The following is an 8,942-nucleotide window of genomic DNA, read 5'->3' on the forward strand; positions in this document are numbered from 1 at the left end:
GAGTATAACAATGCTTACCCATATTTTGTTGAAACTCCCAGTATCACTCTCACCACTGAAAATACGCAATGTGAAATGACATCACCTTCAGGCTATATACTATTATGATGCTAACTTACTCCAAACTCATATCACGTCAGCTCTCGTAGCAGGAAGAGCAATTGGTCTAAACGGAAAGCATAATCGAGTCTGGCACTGGTATCGTGTAGCAGTATGCATTTGTCAACACTGATGGATTGTTTTTAACACCGTCCAATATACCATCTGACACCATTCTGTCTTTAGAACAGAACAGTCCAAAGCTAGTAGTGTGATGACAATGTCAGCACTATTTAGCTGATCTGGACAGTTCAGTCCATCGGCGTTGACAAACGCATGCTGCTACATGATGTGTGATGGACAGCTGCTTTTATAGCAAGACTTGCCACATTCCTTTTTTGCTTCTCCCTGCGTTGTAGGACCTGGGCTAATGATTGCCTTTAAAATATAAGTACACAGTTGCCATCGACAACCATTGCCAAATAAAGAACAGCAAGGTTGAACTCCACTGGATCACAATTTGAAGGCTATTGGTTGGAATAATAATAATAACAAAAATATTATTATAGTACATATCAAAATATAGTTTATTTAGTCAGGCTTTGCATTGTTTCTTTTCTACAATCTAAATGTACCAATGATGACATACCTTCAAATGCATTATAATAACATTTGATGTGGTGAAGTAACTCGCTGGGGAATCCAAGATTACAGGAAAATGATTCAGTGGGTGTATCAGTAGGAAATGAATGTCTATGAAAAAGAAAAATTCGAACAATAAGGCCAGTTATGAGGTCCAGGATGAACTATTTTACAGAAAAGAGCAAGGCAGGGTATTAGGCTCTTCAGTCCATAGCCGTTAGGTTTGTTCGTTATAAGATTCTGCAGTGAAAGACGTGTGAAAGAAGTAAAATCTTCTGCTCATACAAGTGAGTCACAGCGGAGCTTGAGGTACAAAAACGAGAGAGATGAGTTTTCAGAAAAGCTGCCAATTTTCCTGTCACCATCTGACATGACAGCAGCCGTCCAAGCATGAACTGTACCAAATTCTTGAAAATATGGTAATCACTGCTACCAAGTCAAGATGGATGCCTAATTATTCTCTTGAGAAACCTGTTATACCTTCAAACGAGCACTGAGGGGGGTAGTCATTTCTATTTTGAAGTGAACATCGTAGCATGCAACTAGTAGCCGCAGTGGCGATACCTCTAGTATGAACAACAAGATATGACAGAATCGCGTTAACTTAGGCTATAGTATTTACATACATTGGACAAGTCGAACAAACCATCCAAACGTCAGGTGTTCTTTTAAGAATCAGTTATTACCTTTGGTCCCATCATGCTCATTCTAATGACACAGGAAACCGTGATATTATAAAATATAAATGACAGGTCACAATAATATCAACAGATATTTAAAAGCCGAACAATAAATCCTGTTGGCATTTAGCCCTTGGATTACGTATGCAGATTTTAGCCCCAGGGCAGCAGTGCAATAATGACAGAATTGCCTATTTTACACAGTTGAGTAGCTCTCAATGACATGCACACTCAGGCCTGGGAGGGCCAATTAGGGCCCTAAGTTAAACCCCACTACACACAGCCAAATGCATGCATCCAATTCATTTCATAAAGCCCAATTGATTGACATAATTTCATTTATTACTGAAGGACAAGGATATTGAACTTAGGAAGTAGCCAATGTTGCTTCAGAATAAATTGAAATTTGCCAGACAAACGATCAATCAGGATAATTTCAGTTCTAGAGAACTGGAACTGCAGTTCTCTCTAAATTTAAATTTTAGCACAGCTAACTTTAAATTTAACTGATATCATTAACCGAATACGAAGCAAAAAGTAAATAAATGTTTAAATAATATTTGTCACTTCATGACTTCTCATCACATTACATTTTGGAGACGGTCCTACTTGCAGGATAAACATAGCATTGGATAAATACAAGTGTATTTATCTGATGAACATCTGGATGAACAAAATTCCCAGACCAGCATCCTCACCATAAACAGCCTCTTGCAAAGCAACCATGACGGTTATACATCTAACAGCACGTAGGTTTTAAAAAGTGGCTAAATTAAGACACTAATAGGATGGCGGACAGTCCACTTTATTCCCCTATATGCCTAGGCCTTTTTCACTTTCGGTAGTCGGCTGTCTGTATCAAGTCAAGCAAGCTGCAGGAAAGCACCAGCATCGCACTGCGGTCTCTGCGCATTACGAAGCTGAAAGAACGAACAGATGAGACCAAGAGGCCAACTGGAAAACTGGCATTTAAGACCGCGAAAGCAATCGTTTGTGCATGTTGCGGCTGTGCCTCCCGACGGTGGACCAACAATGACACCGCCGTCACGTATTGATGGGCTGACGCGGATTCATTGTCCGATGCCTGCCGTGTTCTGAGTGTGTTTAAGGGGTTCCATCAGATCCTACCAGCGTCTTTTTTTAAGGCCCGCACAGCTCACTGTGGACTTCCTCCCGGTCGAGCTCTTGCTTTGTCTGAAGATTTTGGCATCTTAATCAAAGCCTTCCGCTTCACTCTTTCTCCTCTGTGGGTGGGTAAGAAGAGGCAGAGAGAAATTAATTAAATTATGAAATGCAATTAAGGATTGAAGGACAGGCGAGGAGACCTCCACTCCCTGCAGACGGCTCTCTTTGACAGGCACAGTAATTACCGTCATCGGCAGAGGAGACCGTTTTCTGTTTGTTAACCGCTTCGCGGTGACGAGGCTAAACAGAGGCCAACGGGAATAAGCCGAACCCCCCGCATAATAACAGTGGGCTTCAGAGCTGCCCGAGGAATCCATCTGAAGATCAGGAAGTTGAGGTCACCCCTCATTAAGTGATGTCCGCTCCTGCAGTCCTACAGTCACTGTCATTGTCATAGCTGAGTAATGAGGACTACCCGTTTGAGAAAAAAAGAATAGACATTTGCAACAGTGCACATGGTCAATTTAATGTACACAGTAAAAATTGCAGTGTCAAATTAGTTCTGAACAGATGCATTTTTACTCTGATTTTACATGGTCTTACAGAAGGCTAACTAACACAGCTAATAAGCGACAAATCAATGAAGCAACTAACCAGTTCTCTTGTTGGGAACTTGGGCTAAACTCCCCGCAGTCACACAATTTTTATGTTATGCATACCACTGTTGACACAGTTCATACAGTTCAGGTCTGGCTACCAAAAGTGAAAGGATAAATAATAGATAAGACTAATTAAGACAAGGGCAAGGTAGTTTCCACAATCCAGAGGGTGTACAGGATGGACAACCCAGCCTTTGTTTGTTTGTTATTTTACAGGAACAGTTTAAACAGACAACAAAAAACCATGAAGCAAAAATCATTTTCTGCCACCAGGAACGGGCATTCTCAGAGTAACAAGGGAAAAGGAACAGATGGTATGGCAATCCTTTGTCTTCCAACAGTTGGACCTCGAAGAAACCCCAGAATCTACAAAAATGGTTATAAACAATGCAACCCACTTACCAAGCGAATAATTATTAATTTATAAGCTGGACTTCGACTAAAAACAATCCTGCATGCAGTTTACACACGCCAGAACATTATGGGCCTGATGTACTAAGACTTCATCAGAGACATGTGCAAAAACTTTCATCACACAAAACTAATAACACAACCAATGATTGGTGCAAAGCAAATACCATTACCAATCATTGAGGAAAGTTACGAAGACAAATGTCTTAGTAAATCAGACCGTATGTATTTAAAACAACTGCCAAGACCTTCACCCATGTTCTTCCCCTGGCACCTGGTCTCCTTGATGACTCCTCCCTTTTCCTTGTGGAGCCAAATCCTTCATCCCATAATTAAGGACATGCCCATGTGTTGTGTCAAGTGTCCCAGCACAGTAACTGCCTTGGTTAGCAAATGGTAACTGCTTGTTATTAAATCTCTAAATAGCGTAACAATAATCATGTTTCACATCAGGTGTCAATGTTTGCATTTAAATTTCACATTATCTTAAGGAACAGGAAGTTTTTTAACGTCTTCTAGGAATACTCGCCCCAAAATATAGGCATTCAAAACCGCCCATGAGTCGTCTGTTGCCCGCTGTGGCAATGGGAAGATTTTTCAGAGGTCAAAAAGGATCAATTAATCTGCCCTAGGAGCAAATATGCTTCCTGTTGAGCCCGTTTGATCCGCCAGACTTTAATCATTGTCTTCTTCTGTCTGCCAGACAGGCTACAGGCTTCCTATTGAGATCCTTCCCTTTTTTCTTGCACCATTGTATGAAGGCAATTCCCCACGGGCAAGATTATTATATGTTTGAGACACTACCGCGGTGCAGTGAACTATGGGCTTATAAAAGAGAATATATGAAATTCCCGAGGCCTTTCTGGCTTGCGATTTTGCAGCCATTAACAGTGATGCGCTAAACGTATCCGAAAACTAAAACTGCGAGCCTGGCTCTGAAATGTGAACGGCTGCTTCCACGGGGAGGCTGGCGGCGTGTGATTGGTTGATCTGCGTTCAGAAGCATCCTCGCGAGCGCAGTCGAGAGGCCCGTGCTGACGGCGGAGAGAGCCCCCGTCGTTTGACATTACAGCATCAAAGGCAATTTGTTTCAAATGTCGGCCTGCGCGTTTAATTAACCTCTGGGCCCCCTGCTAAGGATACCTGTGGCTGATGCAGATAGCAGGCGTGTCCCTGTCAGCACTGATCACATATTAGTTCTGGCAGTGTTCAGGTGAGGGAGAGGTTAACTGATCTCAGACCCAATGCTTCAAGGCACTTTCTACACTAACTGTATTTATTACACTGGAGACAACAGCTTATCACACCTGCTTTCCCAAGATGCATTTAGGCATACATTTCCAGGGAGTGTACTGTGGTACTGTACATTACAGCCATACGGAATCATCTTTATAAAAGCTACCTCTGTATCCTTACTGAATAGTCGTGTCACCGGTAGGTGATATTTCAACAGCCATTTGCCATTTTGTTCACTAATTCAATCATTCAATCGAGCTGTCAAATTTTATTTATATAGAGCATTGCACACAGAATGCCACAATCCACTTGAAGCTTTACCCTGGCCAAGAGCGACAGCAAGAGCAAGGGAAAACTCCCTGGATGACAAGTAGGATGAAACCAGTCAATAGGGAAAGCTTATCTTCCTCTGCCCGACTCAGCACGCAAGTTCACAGGAACAAGGTAAAAAAAAAAAAACGTGTTACCAGTCACAGCAACCTCTAATCAGGGACAGAAGCCAGAATAATTTGGTAGGAAAATTCAAAAGATGACAGGAAGTGAATTAAGGTAGAAGGATGGATGGCACGATCAGCATGGTCGGCTGTAATTCAATGCTTTACTTTGTATATTAGCATGCTGTGCTGAACAGGGCATGGAAAGAGTGTGTTACAAGTGATGTGCAACGAACTGAAGACCTACCACACCACATCTGCAGCTCATTTTAAAGAACAGACAGACCTGCCTCCTTCTCAAAAGGGCTACAAGTAGGCGTAGTTTGCATGCAGGGCTTCATAAAGTGGAGTACTGCCCCCTACAGGATCTTGAGAGGACGTGTGATGCAGCATAAGATGGTGAGTTTACCATTTCATGTGCTTTCAACAGATTTTTCCAGCTTTAATGTGAGTGATACCAAGTCATCACAAGACATCCATGAAATTAAAACGGTTTTAAAGTTAGGCAATGTCGCCAGTCGTTTATAAAAGAAAAAACAAGTCGCCCAAGGGAAAAGGCCTGACACTTCAGATTCACCGCAGAGACACCTGGGACATCTTGTGCAGGGCAAAAATTCTAACCTCATCTTCCCAGTTTGGGTTGCTCTGAGAATTTTCCTCCCAGAAGACTGGACCAAGAGAGACAAGTGTTCTTTTTTCCCTCTGCAAAGGTAGGAGAAAGATCACAGGGGATATGGAGTTTTCTCAGAGTTTGTAGGCAGAGCATTCCTCGAGAAGACACAGAGCTGTCATGAGCAGCTTCTCAACCTGCTGAAGGACCTTTAAGAAACCTTATAATTACCGGGGCATTCAAGTCTGTTCACAAGTCATAATTATCATTACGAGACTGGCAATGAGGAAAAAAAGAAAAGGAAATTAGCACCTGTTGACTGGAAGATTATAATCGGGGGAGAAGCAAAGCAAAGATAAACATTCTAATTTCCATGAAGAGCTCAGAAAGAAACAAAAGGACCCAATTTGTAGCGCTTGACTCCTCAGACCGCTTATTCAAATTTTCATTTTAAATAAAGAGAGCGGAGGGAAAAGAGGATTCTTCTGCATAAACAACGGCACAAGCTCCGTGCTGCAACGCTGCCAAGTGCTGGCGTGCGTGAACACCCAACTCCTCCCAGCCCGTGTAAACAGCCACCAAAGAATCTCAGTCCTTGCCAGTAGGAGTTCTGTATGCTCCAGATGTAAGCAAACAAATAAATATTGTAGGGACCAAAACTGAAACAGCAGAAAATCTTTCCTCAAGTAACAAACAGGAATATGGACGGGCGGTACGGCCTTTTCCCACGCTAGTAAGTTAGGCCGTGGTCTTCTCAAGAGTGACCGGGCAATTGTTATATTACCATGTTAAATTACAATAAACTGTGCACAAATGGAGAATGTTTACTGCTTTTTTTCCCTTTTCTACAAAGGCTGCTCTGGATAATAAGTCCACAAAGGTGGATGGGGATGGCCTTGATGACGTTGGATTGGGAGCACGGGTTCGGTAAGGAATGCCTAATCCCACAGCATCATATTATAACCCTAATAATTTAGCTTGACATGTAAATTGAGAAAAATGAATGTGAATTTGTATTTCATAGCTCTCAAAAGAAACTTTAAATCAATAGTTAAGAACGACTTGAAACAGCTCCTCTGTATCCCTACTGATACTGTTAGGTAATTCATAAACTCTTACATCACTGTATCAGTACATTGGTAAAATGGAAGGCATTTACAAACAAAACTGAAGTTCTTTCAGGAAGATGGGGTCAATGGGACCGTACCTTGAGCTCCCGATTCAACAAATGAGCAATGAAAGTTCATATCACACCCAATTAAATACAAAGATATTATCCCTTTATGCGACAAAATTAGAATTAGTTTGCCCACGCACCTGAAGAAATTACTCGGCGCGAGAAGGGTTTGCGCGCGCTAAGACTAATTAACGTTGATGAGGTGCTGCGGTAAAGGCAGCCAGACACATCAAAATTGCCGGACCTGCGACAAAAAAGAAAAACGTGTAGCCTACCGTGGGCAACGAGGCAGAAATGATATTATCATCACAGGCAGCAATTAATTTACAGTACCTCAGGCAGATAAATGTACCATCATTGTCAATGGCCCCGCTGATGAGATTTTAAGACATCATGAATAAACATGGCGCTCTTCCGAGCTGATGGTGTGGAAACTGGAAAGCCACTTGAGCCCGGGCCTGATCGTGCTGTGATTGTACTACCTAATTATCAGTATTATAAGGGAAATAAGGGTGCTGCCAAACTAAGAGCTTATAATGAATTAGTCTGCGCGGCGTGAAAAGCAATATCACTCTAAGGTCAAATGCAAAATCTAAAATACAGTTTGTGCTGACCTTTCAGAGCACGCTGAACTCATGATCCAGTAGTAATACTCTGTGGTCTAGAATCCTCCTTAATTCTCTTTTTTAAAAGCGTTTTTGCATTGCATAAAAGACTTACCAAGGCTTAGCCTACCTAGTTATGTGTTTTAAATACGTATAGCCACCTGACCATGCGCCAGTACTGATCAGAATTAATCCGAGTGTGATTTCAAGACACCGCTTGGCATTAATGCAAACACTTCTTGTCGGTGTCCACTTGTTGCGCATGAGCGGTGATCCTTATTACCTAGTTAATGTGGGCCATGACATAGACAGCCACTAAAATGACAGGCGTCCTTTAAAATATTAATTATTTTAATTGTCCTACCTGGTGTTTAGATGTTTAGCGTAATGGATAGAAAGCCTCTCTTGCAATCAAAAACGTTGACGTACTGAAGTTGTATTAAATGCTGGGAGCTGTCAACCACATAGTGAAAAACTGGTAAACATCTCCCCCTGCTGGGTTCAGTAGGCACTGTGATGACAAAAGTTTGGGCAGCCCTGGTCATACTGCACATTTTCTTGAATGCTTAAGTGAAAAGAAGTTAACACAACCTCTGTAGGGTACAAACTTTAAGGCATAACAAGTCAATCAAGTATTGCCTTAAATTTGCCATATGCCACATTTACCATTTTATTATTATGTTAAATTCAGCAAATAAAAAGTAATTGTGAAGTGCTTAAGTTTGCTCCCAGTAGTGGGTTCTGAGGGTCTTTGCATATATCAGACTGCATATATTGTTTTGCCTTGCTCTTGTAATTCAGTAGTGAATTTAAAAAACAACTATGTGAATACAAAACTGACATGGATGTTATATTTAAATATCTGCATGTGCTTAGAAAAGCAGTGTGATGTGAGAGGGGTGTGGTTATCAGTGAGGAGGCTGACATGGATGTTTGTTCTTTCCATGTGTGGGAGAACCAGCCTCTTCAGGCAGCTTGTCCTCATTTTTTGAAGACTTAATCACTCCCCAATCTCAGTCACTTTGCTGTAAACTGTCAGATCCAGTTTAAGGCCAGGTTCTGACACATGTAAAAAAGATTTATGGACTACTACATGGACTCCTAAACCATCTTAAACCATCTTAGACTCCCAGCTGATCTTAGCTGGAATTTTCAGCAGGGACCTCTTGACTTAGTTATATATAAACTGTTTTGAATTGTTTTTTTATCTCATATTTTATTTGGCCCTGTGGCTGACTAGATCTTGATTTGCATATCAAAGAAATTGAATATTTAAGCCATCTGTTTTTATTATTTCTGTTCATTTATATAATGCTCTTATTGT

At 41.4% G+C, this 8,942-nt stretch overlaps 1 long non-coding RNA gene across 1 annotated transcript; it reads right to left on the reverse strand.

The window, feature by feature from the left end:
- Positions 1-5,708: 5,708 nt before the first annotated feature.
- Positions 5,709-7,864, reverse strand: LOC118229448. Its single transcript, XR_004765671.1, has 2 exons — positions 7,628-7,864; positions 5,709-5,928 (listed from the first exon to the last, which is right to left on the reverse strand). It is a non-coding gene; the product is annotated as an uncharacterized LOC118229448 (long non-coding RNA).
- Positions 7,865-8,942: the final 1,078 nt, after the last annotated feature.

The sequence above is a fragment of the Anguilla anguilla genome, chromosome 6, assembly GCF_013347855.1.
Source record: "Anguilla anguilla isolate fAngAng1 chromosome 6, fAngAng1.pri, whole genome shotgun sequence".
NCBI classification, from domain to species: Eukaryota; Metazoa; Chordata; class Actinopteri; order Anguilliformes; family Anguillidae; genus Anguilla; species Anguilla anguilla.